The following is a 21,398-nucleotide window of genomic DNA, read 5'->3' on the forward strand; positions in this document are numbered from 1 at the left end:
TGATACAGATATTTAGATTTACTCACAGCAAGAATCCAATCAAATAAATTGCTGCACGAAGCAAGGGACCAGGAAGCTGTTTTTGGTGTTTTGAGCATAAATACAGACGGTTGTTAGTGTTTTAAACATACGCACTGGTTTTGATGGTACAGGCGGAACAGAAGAAAAAAAGTCAAACTAGTGACAGATGTTTGCTCAAAGGTTTCCTGCAGCTAAGCTCGAAGCAGCTCAATCAAACTTTTGGCAAAGTTTCTGACTTCAAACACCAGCCCTCCTTGAGCCAAAGAAGTCCAGAGGGGCAAATGGAAACTGAATGAATCAGAAGTAATGCATGAATAATGTGGAGCAGAGCTTTTGAACTTTATTGGAACAGATAGTGTCATTGACGAGATTGAAAAAGTCAAAAGTGTTTGATTCTTGTCGTGGTAACAGGAGATTCATAATATCATGCGATTCGGATCTAAACACAAATGGAAACAATAATAATAATAATCTTTATTGTCACAAGTAGGCTTACATTAACATTACATTTACTGTGAAAAGCCCCTAGTTGAAACATTCCGGCGTCTGTTCGCGTACACAGAGGGAGAATTCAGAGTGTCCAAATTACCTAACAGCACGTCTTTCGGGACTTGTGGGAGGAAACCGGAGCACCCGGAGGAAACCCACACAGACACGGGGAGAATGTGCAGACTCCGCACAGGCAGTGACCCAAGTCGGGAATCGAACCTGGGACCCTGGCGCTGTGGAGCGATAGTGCTAACCATTGTGCTGCCATGCTGCTACCATGCTGCCCATTGCTACCTGCTGCCCTTAGGTCAGGCGACACAGTTCAAGTTCCAAGTATATAATTGTCACCATAATTGCACCTCTGGGTCCTTTGGTGCATTTTCGCAGCTTTTACGGACTTCAGTTTTTTCTTTCTTGAATGAGGAGTAATTCTGAGCTTGAGTGGGCGGGGGTGCAAGATGCTTTATGAGTCTGAAAAAGTGAAAGGAAAAGCTGGTCATTTTAAACTCTGACGGAAATGATAATCGAGCTGAATTTGAAGTATTGAAACTATGTACATTGTAGCGATGTCAACTTAGGATTCTTTGGAAATAGCTCCAATATCATGAACATTAATTTTGGCACACTTTTGACAATCCTGATTCAATTGAGTGTTTTTGTTCGGTGATTTTAATGGTGATGTTTAAGTCCTGTAAAGCTTCAGGCGTATTTCTCATGTGTAATTAATTCCAGTGGATACCAGCACTCCAATAGACTTTTACTCAAAGATTAAAGGCACAAATGCAATTGAACTTGACTTTCAAACAAGCTGGCTGGATTTACACTCGTGCTTAATCAAACACTGTGTAACATTAATAGTCATTGGGAGGATGCAGTGTTGCTTTTGCAATCGAGGAGGCAGTCTGCAAACATCACCTATCTAATGTTCTGCATCAGAATGCCTCGGAGCACTCCAAATAATGAATCAGCTGCCAAGCGTTCTGGATCAAAATAGGCATGATACTGCCAGAAGCTTCAAATCTATTTAACTAATGAACTTGCCAAACAGTTTCTTCCTGTTAATAGAGAAGCCAGTACTGCAAAGTCATACTGACAGCAGCATTGCTCGTGCAGTTAAATTGTCATCTGATTTATATGGGGCGCATTTGAACCCACGGGATTGGTGAGGCAGGCCCAAAATCCGGACAGTATTGGAAAATGCAAAATTCTCCGGTGAGATTGTGATCCCCGCCCCTCTCCCCCCACACCCCTCACCAACGGAGTAATGCAAAACACGCAATAGGAGCCTGGGAACCTAATTTTATCACAAACGTATGTCATTCGTGAGCACTCACTGTAGGATTCAGCCCCCTCACTGACTATTCACTGAGTGCCAGCGTGAGGTTTCCCACCAATGGCTCTGGCAGGATTCCAAAAAGGTTAGGTAGGGTTACTAGGTTACGGGGATAGGGTGGAGGTGTGGGCTTAAGTAGGGGGCTCTTTCCAAGGGCCAGAGGGCCGAATGGCCTCGTTCTGTACTGTAAAAAAAAAGTCTAATTCTATTCATGAAGGGGAAATCATGCTCGTCAAATCTACTGGAATTCTTTGAGCATGTAAATCATAGAATTGACAAAGGGGAGCCAGTGGATGTGGTATATTTGGACTCTCCGAAGGCCTTTGACAAAGTTCCACATAAAGAAGATTAGCGTGTAAAATTAAAGCGCATGGGATTAGGCATAGTGTATTGAGATTGATAGAAATCTGGTTGGCAGACAGAAAACAAAGAATAGGAATTAATGGGTCTTTTTCGAATTGGCAGGCAGTGACTAGTGGGGTACTTCAGGGATCGGTGCTAAGACCCCAGCTATTCACAATATATATTAATTATTTAGATGAGAGAACAAAATGGAATATCTCCAAATTTGCAGATGACACCAAGTTGGGTGGGAAGGTGAGCTGTGAGGAGAATGCAGAGATCTTTCAGTGTGATTTGAAGAGTGGGCAAATGACTGGCAGATGCAGTATAATTTGACTAAATGTGAGGTTATCCACTTTGGTTGCAAAAATGAGAAGGCAGACTATTACCTGGGTGACTATTACTATTAGGAGAGGGATATGTCCAACGGGACCTGGGTGTCCTTGTACACCAGTCACTGAAGGTAAGCATGCAGGTACAGCAGGAGGTAAAGAACGCAAATGATATGTAGGCCTTCATAACAAACGGATTCAAGGACAGGAGCAGGGATGTCTTGCTGCAATTATATAGGACCTTCTAAGGCCACATCTGGAATATTGTGTGCAGTTTTGGTCTCCTTATCTGAGGAAGGATGTTCTAGCTATGGAGGGAGTGCAGCTAAGGTTTACCAGACTGATTCCTGGGATGGCGGGACTGACTTATGAGGAGAGATTGATTTGGTTAGGAGTGTATTTGCTGGAGTTCAGAATATGGGCGATCTCATAGAAACCTATAAAATCCTATCAGGACTAGACAGGGTAGATGCAGGAAGGATATTTCTGATGGTGTGTCCGTCCAGGACCAGGGGTCACAGTCTGACGATACGGGGTAGACCACTTAGGGCAGAGATGAGTAGAAATTTCTTCACAAGAGAGTGGTGAGCCAGTGGAATTCATCACCACAGGAAGTAGTTGAGGCCAGAACTTTGTACGTTTTCAAGAAGCAGTTAGATATAGCACTTAGCGTGAACGCGATGAAAAGATGTGGGGGGGGGGGGGGTAAGCAGGATTAGGATGTGAAATGAATGATCAGCCATGATCATAATGGATGGCAGAGCAGGCTCGAAGGGGCAAATGGACTCCTCCTGCTCCTATTTTCCATGTTTTTAAGAAGAAAATTGGTGGATGCCAGTGTTGTAACTGTACAGGAACAGCTTGGCTGGGGTTGCGGCAAGTTCTGGAGCACAAGTCTACAGTACTATTGGCGGGATATTGTTAGGCTCCATAGCCTTTGCAGTATCTAGTGCTTTCACCCGTTTCTTGACATCTTGTGGAGTGAATCGAATTGGCTGAAGACTGACATCTGTGATGGTGGGGACCTCCGGAGGAGATTGAGGTAAAATCATAGAATTTTCATAGAATTTACAGTGCAGATCCCCTTGGCTTCTGGGTAATGGTAGAATGGGGGATAGGCTGGATCATGAGGCTGCAGATTGTGTTTGAATAAAATTCTGCAATTGAACTAGAAATATGGATGTTCAGTGACGTATTACAGTATATTAAGAGTAATGAAATAGATTTTCTGCACACGTACACTTTGCCTGCTTGACTGTGGCTGGAGTTGACACAGACTCCGCTCGATCTTCCCTCTTCCCGCAACAAAGAGCAGAGATCTTCCGTGCCACATATCTGCAGGCTTGGAAAGAGTAGAAAAAGGCGATGGTCAATTGTGAAAAATCATTTTGCAATTTTCATTACCCGTTTGGGATACTTGTCCTGATTTGTACATCAACTCCCACAACAAGAAGTTAGTTTTGATAACAAAGCAGTCACGTGTTAAAAAACCAGTTTGAACAAGGCTCAGAAAAATAAACCAAAATACATAACAGCACAGGTCTCCAGCTTGTTTCTTGTTACTGTGCTGGAACTGAGTGGAAAAATACCATTAAGCATCAGCTGGAAATGATAGAATGGGACCGCACAGAAGCAGACCAGTGGCCCATCGAGCCTCTGCCAACTTCCATAAAGTGGATTTGTGCCCAATTGATATCATTGCAATTATTTACAATGCTATTTACTGGATCCAAATTTTAATAACTTTCAACAAAACTGTCCATGTAAATTGCAGTTCTGCTGGACACCCCATGTTTTTATTTTTCCTCTACCTTGTTGGTGCAAGCCGGCATACACATCAGCCATCAGCAAAGAACAGGCAGGTAACTCGGTACCAGGACATTCCTTCAGCTGTGTCGGTCATACTTACTCTTCCACTTTTGATCACGGAGAATAGGAGGGGCAGCTGATAATGCTAACCCACATTGTAACATTGTATCTTGTGGTGGAATGGAACCCAAGACCCCAAAAAACCACCATACAAGATCTCATATTTTCCAAATGGCTTGTTCTAATTCATACAAATCCTCTTATTAACACTGCAGGTTACTTTCCCAATAAAGTTTGAAATGCCTATTGTAATAAAAGATGATAAATATCAACCTCTTCTCAGGTAGATTCTCCTTCAATGACAGGCAGTTCTTATCTGGGGCAGTAGGTAACAATTACATTCAATGAATAAGAAATACTTATTTACAAATAGGGTGGGGTCTCTGGAGCGAAGCACTGCACAGGGTCAACTCTACCTCCACATGCGCAAGGCTCAACCTAACGCAGTTAAATGTGGGACATAGTGCCCACTTTCTTTTTAAATTTAGCGTACCCAATTAGTTTATTTCAATTATGGGGAAATTTAGCGTGGCCAATCCACCTAACCTGCACATCTTTTGGGTTGTGGAGGCGATACCCACTCAAACACAGGGTGAATGTGAAAACTCCACACAGACATTGACCCAGAGCTGGGATTGAACCTGGGACCTCGGCGCCGTGAGCCAGCATGCGCCACCATGCTGCACCATTGAGCCCACTTGACCAGAACCCGAATGAGCAGGTTCTTCCCCGAGGTGGAGGATAGATGTGAACGGTGCCAAGGAGGCCCCGCCAACCACACGCACATGTTCTGGTCTTGCCCCAGATTTGCTGGGTACTGGACAGCCTTCTTCGAGGCAATGTCCAAAGTGGTGGTCTTCGGGGTATCAGACCAGCCAGATCTCTTCATGGAGAGGAGGACTTTGACTCCCTGATCGCCCGCTGAAGAACCCTGCTCGGTTGGCGATCAGCAGCACCACCTAAAGCTGCAGACTGGCTGTCCAACCTATCGGAATTTCTCCAAATGGAGAAAATCAAATTGACCATCCGTGTGTCGGAAGAGGGCTTCTACAAAACATGCGAGCCATTCACCCGACGGTTCCGAGACCTGTATGTGGCCAACACATACATAAATAGCCAGTAGCCAGGGAGGAATAGCCAGGAAAAGACAGGAAGAAGAAAGCGAGGGAGGACTGGTGGTGGTGGGAAGGGGGTGGGGTGGGGGGGGGGGGCTGCAAGGTGAGGTAGCAAAACCCAGCAAGAAAGAATGGGGGGGCAGCAATGAAGAAGGGGGGGAAGGGAGGGAGGGGGGGTCAGGGAGAGGGGAGCTGGAGCGGGGGGGGGGGGGGGGGGGGGGGGGGGGGTTGGTAGGGAGAATTGTATGCTGCGCCAGACGACGACAGACTGTAAATAGAGAAACCTAAGATGAAGCCTTTAGGTACTGTACAATAAATGAAAACGAACAGCAATGTATATAATTTTGAAAATGTCAATAAAAAGATTTAAAAAAAATAAATACTTCTTTTCTGTCTGCCTCAGGTTGCATGCAATCAACGTTTCACGGTACAGCCCTCACACCTTACCGTTAGTAATAACTCACAGCATGGTGCTCCTTAATTTTTCTGCGACTCAGTGGGTGGATGTCATTTCTATTTGGAAGTTACCTTGTCCTTAACAATGCTCACCCAATCTTACTGTGCATGTATTGGGCGCGATTCTCCACTCCCACGCCAGTTGGGAGAATCGCCTGGGCCACCAAAATTTCTGGGGCCGCCGGTCCGACCCTTCCCGCAATTCACCCAAGCGGCGGGAATGGCCCGGTCGGGTTTCGCGGGCCGCAGGCCAGAGAATCGCCAGAGACACCGAAAATGGCGATTCTCCGGCACCCCCACTATTCTGAGGCCCGGATGGGCCGAGCGGCCAGGCCAAAACGGCGGGTTCCCCCTGGCGCCGTCCACACCTGGCCGCTGCAGTCGTGGGTGGTGCGTGAACGCTGGGGGGGGGGGCGGCCTGTGGGGGGGGGGGCGAGGGGGGATCCTGCACCGGGCTTCACCTGGAATGTGGGGTGGCCCGCGATCGGTGCCCACCGATCGTCAGGCCGTCCTCTCTGAAGGAGGACCACCTTCCTTCCGCGGCCCCGCAAGATCCATCCCCCATCTTCTTGCGGGGCGGACTTAGAGAGGATGGCAACCACGCATGTGCGGGTTGTGCCGGCCAACCCGCGCATGGGCGGATGATGTCCGTTTTTCGGCGCCGGCCGCGTCATCTATGCGGCGCCGCTTTTACGCGGGCGACAAGGCCTGGCGCGTGTAGATGACGCGGCCCCGATACTGGCCCACTGTCAGGAACTGATTCGGTCGTGACCGGGGCTGTTCCGCGCTGTCGTGAACCTCGCCCCCTGTGTCTGAGGGGAACAAAATGTAGCAAAAGGTGTGTTACAGTGAGACAAAACTTCAAAATGACAACCGGCCATCCCACACTGCTACCTGCCACTAAACACTGCCAAATACATGTTGTGAGAGTTTTAAAACCACGAAAATAAAAGTATGATCCAGCACTGGAATAACTTAATTGACAGTTGTGTATATGCTGGAGACTACAAAATCAATCATTTGGCCTCTGTAGCCACATTAGCTGTTCCTAGAACCGAGTTTAACCTGATAAATATCTGTGAAGGATCCTCAATAACGAAGCTTAGAGATTAAACGGTAAAGAAGGCTTTATTAGACTAAGAACTATGTTAGAGCTGAGACAAGTGCTGACTGCTACACAGCCCATGAGGCAGCCCTTTATATATGGCTCACAGATGGGCGGAGCCAGAGGCGGAGTCCCCAGGGTTCCAAGCCCGGTCTTAAAGGGGACATCACCTTACATGATGATAAGGCAGTAACCGTTCATCACATTCACCCCCTGTTTAAAAAGGGTCCGGCGGGGGTGAAGTGCCATCATAGGTCCATCCGTCTCGGTGGCCGGATCGTCCTCAGCGACCTCCTCAAATCGGGCGGTGGTGCGGCGGGCACGGACGTCCCGGTTGAGGGCACATCCGGGAGCACAGCGGTCGGAGCTTCGGTCCGGGTCGGGGCAGGGGGACTAGGCAGGGCCGGAGGTAGCGGTGCCGGCGTGGTGTGTAAAGGGGGGCGCAAGGGGGGGCACGCGGTAGGTGCTCACCAATGGGGGGTAGGGCCGGAAGGGGGTGTGTTGTAGGGGCGTCGGGTCCTGCAGGGGAGTGGCGCGGGAAGGGGCGCCTGTGGTGGGGGATCCAGCGGGTGCCAGATCCCGGAGGGAAACAGTATCTTGCCTGCCGTCGGGGTGCTCAATGTAGGCGTAACTGGGGTTGGCGTGGAGCAGCCAGACCCTTTTGACCAGGGGGTCCGTTTTATGGCTCCTCGCGTGCCTCCGGAGAAGAACAGGTCCCGGAGCCGTCAGCCAAGGTGGAAGCGAGACCCCGAGGTAGACTTCCTGGGGAAGACAAACAATCGATTGTGAGGGGTCTCATTCGTGGCCGTGCAGAGGAGTGACCTAATGGAGTGTAGGACATTGGGTAGGACCTCCTGCCAGCGGGTGGTTGGGAGACCTCTCGACCGCCGGGCCAGAAGGACAGCCTTCCACACTGTCGCGTTCTCCCTCTCCACCTGCCCGTTTCCCCGCGGGGTAGAACTGGTTGTTCTGCTCGAGGTGATGCCTTTGCTGAGCAGATACTGACGCAGTTCATCGCTCATGAACGATGTACCCCGGTCGCTGTGGATATAAGCGGGGAAACCGAACAGGGTGAAGATGCTGTGCAGTGCCTTAATCACAGTGGCTGAGGTCATGTCGGGGCAGGGAATGGCGAATGGGAAACGAGACCTCATCGATCACGGTGAGGAAATAGGCATAACGATTGGTGGATGGGCCCCTTGAAGTCCATGCTCAGTCGCTCAAAGGGACCCGAGGCCTTCACGAGCCAAACCTTGTCTGGCCGATAGAAGTGCGGTTTGCACTCCGCCAGACTTGGCAGGCCCTGACCATGGCCTTGACCTCCTTGGGTGAGTAAGGTAGGTTGGGGGACTTGATAAAATGGACGAGCCGGGTAACCCCCGGGTGGCAGAGGTCATTGTGGATGGCTTGCAGGTGGTCCTCCTGCGCGTTGGCGCATGTGCCGTGGGACAGGGCATCTGGGGGCTCATTGAGCACCCCTGGCCGATACTTGATATCGTACGAGTAGGTGGAGAGTTCGATCCTCCACCTCAAAATTTTATTGTTTTTTATTTTGCCCTGTTGCGTGTTATCAAACATATAGGCGACTGACCGTTGGTCGGTGATGAGGGTAAACCTCCTACCGGCGAGGTAGTGTCTCCAGCGCCGTACAGCCTCCACAATGGCTTGTGCCTCCTTTTCGAGAGTGTCGAACCTCGGAGGCGGTGAGGGTCCGGGAGAAGAACGCTACTGGTCTGCCTTCCTGATTGAGGGTAGCAGCCAGGGCGATGTCTGATGCATCGCTCTCTACCTGGAAAAGGATGGTTTCATCCACCATGTGCATAGCGGCCTTGATGATGTCGGCCTTGATGCGGTTGAAGGCCAATTGAGCCTCAGCCGAGAGGGGAAAATGGTGGTCTTTAGGAGTGGGCGGGCTTTGTCCGCATACTTGGGGACTCACTGGGCGTAATAGGAGAAAAGCCCCAAGCACCGTTTGAGGGCCTTGAGGCTGCAGGGGAGAGGGAGTTCCTTAAGGGGGCGCATACGGACGGGGCCGGGACCTAGGACCCCGTCTTCCACGACATAGCCGAGGATGGCTAGCCGGGTGGTGTGGAAAACGCATTTGCCCTCGTTATAGGTCAGGTTAAGGGCTCGGGCGGTCTGGAGGAACTTTTTGAGGTTAGCGTCATGGTTCTGCTGGTCATGGCCGCAGATGGTGACATTGTCCAAGTACGGGTATGTAGCCCGCAAACCGTACTGGTCCACCATTTGGTCCATCGCCCTTTGAAAGACGGAGACCCCATTTGTGACACCGAAGGTGACCCTAAGGAAGTGGAAGAGTCGGCCGGCTGCTTCGAAGGCAGTATAGGGGCGGTCTTTTGGTCGGATGGGGAGCTGGTAGTAGGCGGATTTGAGGTCGACCATGGAAAAGACTCGGTATTGGGTGATCCGATTTACCATTTCCGCGATGCAAGGAAGGGGGTACGCATCAAGCTGCGTGAATCGGTTTATGGTCTGGCTATAATCCACGACCATCCGTTTCTTCTCCCCGGACCGGACTACCACCACTTGCGCTCTCCAAGGGCTGTTGCTAGCCTCGATGAACCCCTCTCCCAGTAAACGCTGGACCTCTGACTTGATAAAAGCCATATCTTGGGCACTGTAGCGCCGGCATCTGGTGGCGACGGGCTTACAGTCGGGAGTGACGTTCGCGAATAGCGAGGGGGGTGCGACTTTCAGTGTCGCAAGGCAGCATACTGTGAGGGGGGTGCAAGGGTCCGCCGAACTTCAGTGTCAGGCTTCAGTGGCTGCACTGGAAATCCAATCCGAGCAGCAGGGGGGCACAGAGGTGAGGGAGGATATAAAATTTGAAACGGGTGTATTTGGCGCCCTGGATCGAGAGATCCGCAATACAGTACCCCTTGATTTGCACCGAGTGGGACCCAGATGCGAGGGCTATGGTTTGGGATGCGGGATGGGTGCCTAGGGAGCAGCGCCTTACCGTTTCAGGGTGGATAAAGCTCTCCGTGCTCCCGGAGTCGAAGAGGCATGCAGTGTCGCGCCCGTTGACCTGGACCTGCATCATGGAGTTCTGCAGGTGTTTTGGCCGAGTTTGGTCGAGGGCGATCGCACCCACTCGCGGGCAGTCGGAGTCCTCAGCCGAGTCGGACTCATAAAATGTCCGCCACCGTCGGTCGCACGTGTCGGGTCGAGAAGATGGCCGCCGACAAGATGGCCGCTCCCATGATTCGCACGAGGCTGATGACGCGTCAGAAGGAGGCTTGTCGGGTTGGTGCGCAGCAGCATTGCGAGGCCTGCGGGCCTGAGAGCCTGACTTTCGGGACGGCTGTTCTTTGTTTTTCTGGCTCCTGGGTCTGGCCAGGCAGACCCTTTCAAGATGCCCCTTCTTCCCGCAGTCGCTGCAGATCGCGGAGCGGGCTGGGCAGCGTGGGCGTGGGTGCTGGCCCTGTCCGCAGAAGTAGCACGGTGTGCCCCCATGGTGAGCGGGTCGCCGAGTGGCGCAGGCCTGCAATACGGCTGAGTCATGGAAGTCCGGGGGGGGCTCGCAGAGTCCGCGGGGTACGCACCCAAGTTATGTCGGGCCACCTCCAGCGAGGAGGCGAGCGTTAGCGTGTCCTGGAGGTCATTTGCCCCGTTTTCGAGCAGCCGCTGCCGGATGTAGGTCGAGCGGATGCCGGACACGAAAACGTCTCAGATGTGCAGGTTCATATGGACTTCCCCTGTCACATCCTGATGGTCACAGTCCCTGGCAAGCGCGGTGAGTTTCTCAACAAACTCGTCTAGCGATTCCCCCGAGCGCTGCCGACAGGTAGAGAGCAGATGCCTGGCGTGTACCTCGTTGATGGGTTTGACAAACCGCTTGCGGAGTAATTCGATTGCCTCTTCATAGGTCGTCGCCTTTTCGAGCGTGGCAGAGATTCTGTGACTCACCCGGGCGTGGAGTAGACGCAGCTTGCGTGGCCCCAGGATGGGAGTCTCTGCGGAGTCCAGGTGGGCCTCGAAGCACCGCAGCCAGTACTTAGAAATTTCTTTCGCCTCCGGTGTTCGTGCTTCCAGATTGAGCTTCTCTGGTTTTAGGCCAGCGTCCATCCTGAATCTAGTTTCGTCTAATAAATTGAGGTACCCTCAATAACGAAGCTTAGAGATTAAACTGTAAAGAAGGCTTTATTAGACTAAGAACTATTTTAGAGCTGAGACAAGTGCTGACTGCTACACAGCCCATGAGGCAGCCCTTTATATATGGCTCACAGGATGGGCGGAGCCAGAGGCGGAGTCCCCAGGGTTCCAAGCCCGGTCTTAAATGGGACATCACCTTACATGATGATAAGGCAGTAACCGTTCATCACAATCTGCTAAACATGCATTAAACCAAACCACAATACGCAACAAGTATGTGATACCTGCTGAGCTCAACATGGACACAGCTGAAATTTACCCTTGTGTACACCTGCCCAGAATCACCTGGCAGATCTTTATGTTTCGAGGATTTTATTGTCAGGCAGTAACTCCACCTTTTGTCACCAGAGCAACCATGTAACTCATGAACAAAAAGGAATGAGCCAATTGAAATAAGGCAGAATTTCATAACTTCACCAGCTAGGTTTATTCAGTTCCCATTTGCCAAGACGTCTGCTTCCTGAGCAGCATTTGCTAAAACGCTGCTCAAGAAGCTTCACATGTTCACCGACTGTTTTACTGTGAACTCAACAATGACATTGTGTGCCATTTTGATAAGCAACAAGTGAAAATCTTTCATTAGGGCTTGCTACTGTTCTTAGGACAGGAAAGAGGACTGTAAAACATGATATGGGCATAAAACAAGGCTGGAGGCTGCAGGGGGTGGGACATTTGAATAATAATGCCCGAAGATTAGGGTGGGGGTCATGTTGCTGCCTGCTTATTTAAATGATAGTAACCTGCGGCCTGGTCTTAATGTGTTGTATACCCCAACACTCTGCCCATTTTTGTGTGAGATTGACACCACTTAAACATAGTCTGCACTACTTAAAGCCAGCTTTGTACCACTCAAAGCGAAGGTGCATTCTGGCTACAGCAGGAGTTGGGAGCTGTTTGTAGGAGACAGAAAGTGTCACAAGGGGACAGAGGTCTTGCTAAAAGGTTCTGTGACGAAGCACTGCAGGTCATGGTGCTGGAGGTGGACAGTGTGATGATATGCGTCAGCAGTTATGTAAATATTAACAGGTATGACCTCCAACCAGCAGGTGGCAGTAAAGAACAACCACGTGACACTGTTACCTTGGGGAGTCTGGAGATAGTCATTGTGGTGGATAGTCTAATTTGTAATAGTGCTTAGATAATTTTAGAATAGTGATTTAATAGCTGGTGCTTTTAGTAGTTTTCATATTGTTATCTGACCCAGGTTATTGTTAATCAATTAACATTCAACTAATAACGAACTGGGCGTTCTCTATTGCACTAATTGCTTCAGGCCAAGCACCAGAACGTAACAGACAGTCCTCTATACCTAGGTGGGGCAGTCACGAAGAAGGCAGGTAGACATCATGGTCAATGCAAGCAGTGCAGTCTCAAGTGTGGTATTATCATAACTGCAAGAACTGCAAGGGTTAATGAAGTGGCTAGAGTACCCATTAGAGGGAGCTACATTTACAAGTATATAAGGCAGAGGTGCTAAGCCTTGTGGAAGAGTGTGTGCAGGAGTTAGCTAGAGAGAGTCAGAAGTACAAATATTGTGAGTGAGAGCAGATCATAGTTTATATCAGTATTGAGATTAGCTGTAGACGACGTAGTTTAAATGTAACAATCAACTGTGGAGTATGTGTCGAATCCAAATTAGTAGTGTCAATACATTTATAGCTTTTTTTAAGTTAAAGCTATTTTGAGGTCTTTGTGAACACTACGCCAACCGTCCTGAAATAAGCAACACAATGAACACTACATCAAGGGACTAGATGTACGGCATAAACACATTTAATGAATGAACCACAAGTCCCACACACTGTTCCATCCCTTCCCACACCACTCACCAATCAACATTCCCTATCAAGCACAATTCAGACCTAGCATTCATAGCCCCACCTCACCCTCACCCATGTAGCCCTTTGGAAGCTCACAATTTGCACATACTGTCAGCTGTTCAACCATGATCGTCACATCACTCAAACACTGCAATCAGTGACACACCTCCCTCTCTCTTGTAGGACAAGGTGCCACAGAACTACAGACAGGAACAATCACAAGTAGGGGAAAGAGGTATGTCCATATCCTCTTGGAGGTGTCACCGACACTGGAGCAACCACAATCCATGTCATGATCAGCAGCGGGGTGGAAAGCTTTGAAGATGAGAGGATGCTAATTCCTAAACCTCCTTCTCACATTGCACTGTCCCCTCACTCCATGCCTTCTCCGGGTGATGGTCTGTGTGGCGTCTGTACGTTCTCCACGTGTCGGCGCGGGTTTCCTCTGGGTGCTCCGGTTTCCTCCCCACAGTCCAATGATATTCAGGTTAGGTAGATTGGCCGTGCTAAATTGCCTCTCAGTGACCAAGGATGTGCAGGTTAGGTTACATGGATAGAGTGGTGTGGGTGGGGGAATGGACCTGGGTGCAGTGCTCTTTTGGACGGTCGCTGCAGACCCGATGGGTCGAATGGCCTCCTTCAGCACTGTAGGGATTCTATGATTTCCCATTGCTTGGCAGCCAACTCTCTCAAAAGCTACTCATTACTGAGGAGATCCAACAGGGGATCAGTCGCACCAGCTCAGCCTGATACAAACTATGGCAGTGAGTGTTTGACAACGAAACCTCTGCAATTCAGCAAAAGTCCCAATGTGGAGTGAGTTTGTCCTTGCAATAAATGATAATATTCTGTTCGTACCTGCACGCTAACATTTTGCGATTCATGCACGAAGACACCAAGATCCCTCTGTATCTCAGAGCTCTGCAATCTCTCATCATTTAGATAATTTAAAAAATATATATTTCCTGCCAAAATGGACATTTTCGCTCTTTCCCACATTATGCTCCAATGGCCAGTTCCTGGCCTTCTCACTGAACCTACCTATTTCCCTTTGTAACCTCCTCATGCCATCTTCATCTCTTACTTTCTTACCATTGTGTCATCAGTAAATTTAGCAACCATACCATCAGACCCTTCTTCCAAGTCCTTTTATAAATTATAAAAAGCTAAGGCCCCAGAACTGATCTGAAAGCAGACCAAGGCAGGCCAGCAGCACGGTTCAATTCCCGTAACAGCCTCCCCGAACAGGCGCCGGAATGTGGCGACTAGGGGCTTTTCACAGTAACTTAATTGGAAGCCCACTTGTGACAATAAGCGATTTTCATTTCATTTCATTTCAAGTCGCCCACCATCTGTTACATCTTGCCAACCAGAAAATCCTAATCTCTGTTTCCTGTTAGCTAGTGACTCTATCCATTTCAATATATTACCCCCTACACCATGAGCTTTAATATTCTGCAATTAAAGTGCTGCGGCACCTTTGCAAATGCCTTCTGCAAATCTAAGTACAGTACATCCACCGGTTCCCCTTTATCCGCGGCATACGTTACTTCTTCAAATAGCTCCAATTAATTGGTTAACCATATTTCCACTTTCACAAACCATGTTGCCTCTGTCTGATTACTTTGACTGTTGCAAAGTGCCTTGCTATATCATCTTTAATAATATCTTCTAACATTTTCCCCGTGACAGATGTTAAGCTAACTGGCCTGTAGTTTCCTGGTTTCTGTCCCCCTCCCTTTTGAAGAAAGGAGTTACATTCACTATATATGCCAATCTATTGGAAACTTACCAGAATCTAGAGAATTTTGGAAAATTAAAACCAATACATCAACTATCTCCCTGGCCTCTTCTATCAAGACTCCAGAATTAAGTCTATCAGGGGCCAAGCTTGCGGCTCCAACAATTTGCTCAGTTACATTTCCCCGATGTTGGTAATTTTCCTCAGTTCCTCTCTCCCTTCCATTTCCTGATTTACAACTATTTCCGGGATGTTGCTTGTATCGTCTATAGTGAAGACCAAAACATCTGTTCAACTCATCTGCCATCTCCTTATTTTCCATTATTAATTCCCCAGACTCTCTTTCTATAGGACCAAGGATTACTCAGTTAAATCTTTGTTTAAAAAAGATCTGTGGGACCTGGGATCGAATCCCGGCTCTGGGTCACTGTCTGTGTGGAGTTTGCACATTCTCCCCGTGTTTGCGTGGGTTTTGCCCCCACAACCCAAATGATGTGCAGGTTAGGTGGATTGGCCATGCTAAATTGCCCCTTAATTGGAAAAGAAAATAATTGTGTACTCTAAAAAATAAAATAAAAATATCTGTGGAAACCCTTACTATGTTTTTATATTTCTAGCGAGCTTTCTCTCGTACTCACATTTGTCCCTCTCTATCAATCTTTTAGTAATTATTTGCGTTTTTTTTAGAACAAAGACCATTCCAGCACAGGAACAGGTCCTTCAGCCCACCACGCTTGCGCCGATCCAGATTTCTTATTTACACATACTACTTATTGCCCAAATGATCTGTATCCCTCCCTTCTGTCTCCACATTAATAGGGCAGTACGATCGCACTAGTGGATAGATCTGTGGCTTCACAGCGCCAGGGTCCCAGGTTCGATTATCCGGATGGTCACTGCCTGTGCGGAGTCTGCATGTTCTCCCCATGCCTGTGTGGGTTTCCTTCGAGTGCTCCGGTTTCCTCCCACAGTCCAAAGACGTGCAAGTTAGGTGGATTGGCCATGATAAATTGCCCTTAGTGACCAAAAAGGTTAGGAGGGGTTATTGGGTTACGGGGTAGGGTGAAAGTGTGGGCTTAAGTGGGTCGGTGCAGACTCGATGGGCTGAATGGTTGATGCACGATCAATAACTACTAAAGGCTTTAACTGAAGGCTTTAATAGACTAGAACTGTTCCCCAGCAGCTCAGGTACAGAATGAGGGCTGCTGGGATGGCACTGACTCTTATACCCCGCCTATCATGGCGGAGCTACATACTATACAGCCAATGGTAAACCCCCAGGTTTAACCAATGAAACTTCAGCCCCTCGGGGACTGCAATACCTGATAATACCACATTCACCCCCTGTTAAAAAGGAGTCCGTTGGGGGGTTGGTGGCCAGCGGCTACAACTGTATTCAACATGGTATGATCAGATATGGAGGTACCGTGATACCTCCTTACAGTGTTTAGAGGATATTTGCAGTCATGGCAGATATATACAGTCAGTGTTTACAGTTACAGATCGGTTAAAATGAAGCAATCAGTCGGTCGAGTGCCCTGGTGGTCCGCTGGGATCGTCTGAGCCTCGGTGGTGATTCCGGTGAGGGTCCAGCCATCTGCGATTCCGGGAGCGTGGCTTCGGCCTCCATGGCAGCTTCATCACCCCTAGATGGCGCTGGTGGGGAAAGTGGTTGACCTGGGAGGGGGGCACCTGTAAGGGGCGTCGGTGGGTGGGAGGGCCCAGGCAGGGGCGTCGGGAGGACTGACCCTCCTGTGAGGTGCTGTGGAGAGGGGGGGGGGGGGGTTGGAGTGCGTGTGGGGTTCCGGCGGGCACCAGGTCCCATAGGGAGACCGTACCTTGTCGGCCGTCAGGGAATGCCACGTAGGCATACTGGGGGTTAGCGGGCAGCAGATGGACCCTCTCGACCAACGGGTCCGACTTTTGCGCCCGCACGTGTTTTCGGAGCAGGATGGGTCCGGGTGTTGCTAGCCAGGTCGGTAGTGAGGTCCTGGAGGAGGACTTCCTAGGGAAGACAAGGAGACGTTCGTGAGGTGTCTGATTGGTGGTCGTACAGAGCAACGACCGGATGGAGTGGAGGGCCTCATGGAGGACTTTTTGCCAGTGGGAGACTGGGAGGTTCCTGTACCGTAGGGCCAGTAGAACGGTCTTCCAGACCGTTCCGTTCTCCCTCTCTACCTGCCCGTTTCCCCGGGGGTTGTAACTGGTCGTCCTGCTTGAGACGATGCCCTTGCTGAGCAGGAATTGACGCAGTTCGTCGCTTATAAAGGAGGAGCCCCTATCACTGTGTATGTAAACGGGGAAACCGAACAGTGCAAAGATGCTATGGAGGGCCTTGATGACGGTGGTTGCAGTCATGTCTGGGCAGGGGATGGCGAATGGGAACCGGGAGTACTCATCGATCACGTTCAGGAAGTACATGTTGCGGTCGGTGGAGGGGAGGGGGCCTTTGAAGTCCATGCTGAGGCGTTCAAAGGGACGGGAAGGCTTTATCAGGTGCACCCTCTCTGGCCGGTAGAAGTGCGGTTTGCACTCCGCGCAGATTTGGCAGTCCCTGGTGGCTGTCCTGACCTCCTCGATGGAGTAGGGCAGGTTGTGGGTCTTGATAAAGTGGAAGAAGCGAGTGACCCCGGGGGGCAGAGGTCCTCGTGGAGGGATCGGTGGCGGTCCACTTGTGCGGTGGCACATGTGCCGCGGGACTGGGCGTCAGGAGGCTCGTTTAGCGTCCCGGGACGATACAAGATCTCGTAGTTGTAGGTGGAGAGTTCTATCCTCCACCGCAAGATCTTGCCCCGCTGTGCATTATCGAACATGAATGCCACCGACCGTTGGTCAGTGAGGAGAGTGAATCTCGTGCCGGCCAGGTAATGCCTCCAGTGTCGCACAGCTTCTACTATGGCTTGGGCCTCCTTGTCGACTGAGGAGTGGCGGATTTCGGAAGCATGGAGGGTACGGGAGAAGAAGGCCACGGGTCTGCCCGCTTGGTTGAGAGGGTGGCCGCCAGAGCTACGTTGGACGCATCGCCCTCGACCTGGAAGGGGAGGGACTCGTCGATGGCGCGCATCGTGGCCTTTGCAATGTCTGCTTTGATGCGGCTGAAGGCCTGGCGGGCCTCCATCGACAGGGCGAAGGTTGTGGACTGGATCAGGGGACGGGCTTTGTCTGCATAGTTAGGGACCCATTGTGCATAGTAGCTAAAAAACCCGAGGCAGCGCTTCAGGGCCTTGGGGCAGTGAGGGAGGGGATCTCCATGCGGGGGCGCATGCATTCAGGGTCGGGGCCTATAACTCCATTTCTCACTACGTAGCCGAGAATGGCTAGACGGTCGGTGCTAAACACACATTTATCCTCATTGTACTTTAAGTTAAAGATATTCGCGGTCTGGAGAAATTTTCGGAGATTGGTTCCGTGGTCCTGCCGGTCATGGCCGCAGATGGTGACGTTATCGAGACACGGGAACGTTGCGCGCAAGTCGTACCGGTCAACCATTCGATCCATCTCGCATTGGAAGACCTTGACCCCATTAGTGACACCGAAGGGAACCCTTAAAAAATGATAGAGCCGCCCATCTGCTTTGAAGGCAGTGTATTTGCGGTCACTAGTGCGGAGGGGTAGCTGGTGGTAGGCGGACTTGAGGTCCACCGTGGAGAAGACCTTATAATGCGCGATCCTGTTTACCAGGTCGGCTATGCGGGGGAGAGGGAACGCGTCCAGCTGCGTAAACCTGTTGATGGTCTGGCTGTAGTCAATGACCATCCTATGTTTCTCCCCGGTCTTTACCACCACTACTTGAGCTCTCCAGGGATTGTTGCTAGCTTCAATGACCCCTTCCCTGTGTTTTCATTGGCACTTAGTTATATCATTCAATTATTTATTTCCTTTTGTTTTGGATATTTTATTAAAATTAACACTATTTCCTGTACTGTTTTAAACCTTAGAAATAGAGTAGACCTTTACCACTTACCAGATACACACTGAACAGTTAGCTTCCTTCCCCATAGCTGAGTAAAAACAATTCCTACAGGGTGAAAAGGTTAGAAAAGACAAAAGGAACGCCTCCTTCTCCTCCACACCTAACTCCCCCACTCACCAAACTCCCAGGCATACACTCAGTTCCAAACTGCACTTGACCCCCCTGTTTGCCAAACCTCCCACTCCTGTGCCTACCCACTCACCACATCCCTCTCACTCACTGCATCTCTCTCACTCGCTGCTCCCTTCCCCTGACCCTCCCACCCGAGGACCCTCTTGCTCACTGCTCCCCTCCCTGACCTTCCGCTTGCTGCTTCCTTCCTTGACCTCACCCGAGATCTCCTCACGAAGTGCGCCTGTTGACATCAGGCAGGGACACGATTAGGTTTCACCCACGGTGCGAAAGCTGGAAATGCTCAGCGTCCTGACTCAGACTTGAGGAATGACTGTGTGCGTGTGGTATCAGTAGAAAGTCACTGCACAACAGTCAGTAGCTCAGGAAAGGGGAACAGAGAAGAAAAACATGAGAGAAGACTTGCCAGCAAAGAGGAAGTAGAAAGTAAAATAAGAATCGTAACCTTGGGCAGCACGGTGGGGCAGTGGTTAGCACTGCTGCCTCACGGCGCCGAGGTCCCAGGTTCGATCCTGGCTCTGGGTCACTGTCCGTGTGGAGTTTGGACATTCTCCCCTTGTTTGCGTGGGTGTCGCCCCCATAACCCAAAGATGTGCAGGGTATGTGGATTGGCCACGCTAAATTGCCCCTTAAGGGGAAAAAATGAATTGGGTACTCTAAATTTATTTAAAAAAAGAATTGTAACCTTGTCCCACCTAGCAAGAATTTTAAATCTGATTCACCTGCTCACCTTGAAACTGACATTTTAGACAGGTGATGGCAGTAGAGGATTAAGAATCATAAGGCCGACATTTGAGAAACCTTTCAATGACTTGTATCTCTTCTAGTTCTTAATCTGACTTTATTCGGCAAAATAGAGGTGGTGACTCTTGAGGGGTTCCGCTCAAACTAACACCGATTGTTATGGCTTTACTTTGACATATTCTCATTTTGGGATTCCACAGAGGACATTTCCCACCTCAGTCAGTCTGCAATCCACAGAAGTATCGAGTTTTTGCCATGGGAAAGAGTTTCTGCATTTGACCCCAGAAAAAGCAAACGTCCTGGGGCTTCACGCACACAGTAAAATGTTCTAAAGTCCAGGGTATGATGGTTTACATACCTGTAAACCTGCGTTCTATGCACAGCATGAGCTTTAGAGGGTTCCAGCCGCTGCAACTACACAGCTCCATGATGATCAATTACACTAAATGTCATGGCAGCAGCAAGATGCCTTCATTAACAAAACTGCACAGTTCCTCCCCTTTGAGCTGAAAGAAAATAGAAGTTGAGCGGAGGGCAAGCTATCCACTGCATGCCTGGATTTTGACCCCTCAATGGGACCCACAGCTGTATCAGTGAGAGCAATTATCATCATCACTGGGCACAGTGAGGCCACTTTTTTGATGCTTTGGGCACGATGCAAGTAGATGGGAAAGAAGTCCCATAGCGAGCGCATTTAGCCGCGTGTTTCCTGTCACTCAGAGTCCCGAGAAATACGTGGCTATACAATGCCATTAAATAAGGGGCCTTAGCGGGGAATGCGTGGCCGAGGTCGCACATAGCCCAGTTTTCTACGCCAAGGAGCTCCGCTCACCAGACCTCCCCGACGTGACCCCCGACTTCCCCAAGTCCCAATGCACTATGAGAGAGTCCCCGCAGCCACCCCACCCTGCAGCCCCCCTTGTAGGGCACCTCCGGCCCAATCTATTTTGCGCACAATATGCCAACCTGGCACCTTGACAGCGGCGACCTTGCATCCTTGCAGTGCCCCAGCCAGCTGGCAGTGGCACCTAGGTACCTTGACAGTGCCAGGCTGGCACCGAGGTGGAACTGTACAGGCGCCACACTAGCAGTGCTGGGATGCCCAGATGGCACCAGCAGTACCAGGGTACTACACTGCCCAAAGGGCATGTACTTGGGAGCCTCGGATCCTCTCGGAACCCCCCATGAGTGGTGTTCTGTCTAGTCCCCTTTCTGAGGACCAGTGCTGAACGGCGCTCACCCGAGGTCACCAAGGCGAAAATGATTGATCCCAATGCCCCGCGTTGGGCAGGATTTACATAGCAACATCTCACGAGATCGTATTAGATCTCGCAAGGCGCTGCGAGCCGGGTAGATCGCAGGAGCGGGCTTTCCCGGCTTTTATCGGCCAGCTGCGCCGCGGCAAGTTTCTTTTCGGGCGCAGCGTGGCCGTTGGGTTGCGCCCGAGAGTAATTTGCTCTTCCAACAAGCTCTAAACTGAGATTCAATCTCCAATTGCACCACTCTGAAGAATGCCTCATAGTCATGTATATTATTGGGAGTTAATTTATCCAGGTGATAGGTGTAAGTTGGGGACTCAGTGTTCTCCGATATAGAGAAATCAATGTCACAGTGACCCTTTAGGAGGCTGCCAATTTGTTTAATGAGTTAATTTGTTAATTAGTCTGTCTAATTGGTGTGCTCAAAAGAGACTACAGAGATCAGTTGCTGTTTGGGGACGTTTAAGTGTAATGAAAGAATGTTAAGTGTC

General features: G+C 50.0%; 1 long non-coding RNA gene across 2 annotated transcripts; it reads right to left on the reverse strand.

Moving 5' to 3' along the window:
• Nucleotides 1-336: 336 nt before the first annotated feature.
• Nucleotides 337-19,243, reverse strand: LOC140398824 (uncharacterized). 2 transcript variants are annotated; one of them, XR_011937573.1, is made up of 3 exons: nt 19,104-19,243; nt 3,758-3,859; nt 337-981 (listed from the first exon to the last, which is right to left on the reverse strand). It is a non-coding gene; the product is annotated as an uncharacterized lncRNA (long non-coding RNA). The 2 variants fall into 2 exon arrangements; XR_011937574.1 differs by lacking the exon at nt 19,104-19,243 and adding an exon at nt 4,427-4,444.
• Between the last annotated feature and the right edge of the window lie 2,155 nt (nt 19,244-21,398).

Source organism: Scyliorhinus torazame, chromosome 22 (assembly GCF_047496885.1).
Source record: "Scyliorhinus torazame isolate Kashiwa2021f chromosome 22, sScyTor2.1, whole genome shotgun sequence".
NCBI lineage: Eukaryota > Metazoa > Chordata > Chondrichthyes > Carcharhiniformes > Scyliorhinidae > Scyliorhinus > Scyliorhinus torazame.